This window comes from Trachymyrmex cornetzi, unplaced genomic scaffold (genome assembly GCF_001594075.2).
Source record: "Trachymyrmex cornetzi isolate Tcor2-1 unplaced genomic scaffold, Tcor1.1 scaffold233, whole genome shotgun sequence".
NCBI classification, from domain to species: Eukaryota; Metazoa; Arthropoda; class Insecta; order Hymenoptera; family Formicidae; genus Trachymyrmex; species Trachymyrmex cornetzi.
Genome location: NW_017296987.1, coordinates 221,366 through 223,009, shown reverse-complemented (window position 1 = coordinate 223,009; position 1,644 = coordinate 221,366). Strand labels below are relative to the sequence as shown.

At 38.3% G+C, this 1,644-nt stretch overlaps 1 pseudogene; it reads left to right on the top strand.

Annotated features, from left to right (window-relative positions):
* The first annotated feature begins 193 nt into the window (after window positions 1–193).
* Window positions 194–425, top strand: LOC108760989 (uncharacterized; annotated as a pseudogene).
* The last annotated feature ends 1,219 nt before the right edge of the window (window positions 426–1,644 follow it).

The window sequence follows — 1,644 nt, the reverse complement described above, 5'->3', positions numbered from 1 at the left end:
TTTCCATTTAAGATTTCAAAGTTGACCTTCACGGTGTCCTTCAAGGTCACATGAAGGTCATTTCAACATAACCATATAATAGACCACTTGATATACTAAAACTTTTGTATTGAACATTTTTTTCCATAAGCATTATTTTCCAAGATATTTGACCGTTGCCGAACTTTCTCCCATCACTGTATATGTACACAGTATGGAGCACCGCGCGGTGCGTTTACTGAGCAGGCGTTACAACCTGACGAATACGGGCTACAAGTATTTGGAAATTGGAATCAACGTTGGCCCGCCGAGTTACGTGGAGATCGCCCTGGGAGACAATCGCGGACACGAACTGTGGCTGTCTCTCGAAACGTGGAAGGGTCTCTACGAGCAGCGATGTAATATTTACAAGATGCTGCGAAACGAACACAAAGACAATTTCTTAAGCGTTGGACCGCTAACCGTCAGAGTGTGCACGATGAACGATGCCACGCACGTGCGCCTGGATTCTTCGTCCGTACGCATTACGATGACCGAAACGACGCTACGCCGAATGTTCGCGTTTGATGGATGTATCGACGTAACGTTCGAACGATTAGTCCGACTCGTCGATACGGTCGATGTCAAGTATACGCGATTCTCCAACATCACGTCCGAAGACGCTATACGAGATAGCAACGTCTTTAACAGGCATCAGCTCGTCGATTGCGAGCTATTGGCTTTAGTTTTTAATACACAAGAAAAAAAAATCGATGTAATAATATGTGAATAAAAATTTTGTCGTTCACATCAAATATATATGTACTTTCTTTGCTTTCCTTCCATCCATCCATCCTATGCCTCGACGTGCTCTCACACTTAGTTTATGTAAACATCTGCGGACGCTCCTCTTAACGCATCGGGTCACGAATCATACACGTGTGTATGTATATGTATGAACGTATAAACGTATGTATAAGAAAAAAGAAAAAAGAAAAAAGAAAAAAGAAAAAAGAAAAAAGAAAAAGGGAAATAATAGGTGTGAAAATAAACGCGCGCAATTCGTACGTTAAAATTGATTTTTTATTTTATATCATATTATGTGCACTACTTAGCAACGGCGCAATGCATCGCGATTTTTAGCCTATATTATAAAGAGTGTCACAACGACGTAGGCGATAGCTTTCTCGTGAAGGCACTTATGATCCAAACTGTTTATATACAATTGCTGTCTATCGCTCTTTGTTCGCGTGCGGGAGTATTTTGACGTGACTGATTTTTTTTTCCTTACGCAAGTGATCTCTTTTTTATAAAACGTGCAAGAGTATTCTACCATTTAGCTGGTAGAATACTCTTGCACATTTATGTCATTCAGTGCAAGTGAAAGTGATAATGTGTTTTTATAGAAAAAAACTTGTGTATAATAAACTGTTATTAGTGCCAGCCTATAATGAGCAACCTGGGAGACGTCCTAGAGATCCGGTACGAGTATCCGGTTGAGGGGGTAAGTAGTTCTAGATTTTTTGATTTAAACATTTTTTTTTAATTTATTGCTAGATTTTTTTTATTTAAAAAATTTTTTAAATTTTATTACTATATATTTTATTTAAAAAATTTTAATTTTTTATCGTTTTTCCCTAGTATCTCGTAGTTGATAATCAAAAAGTCGAACGGCTGCAATTAGCC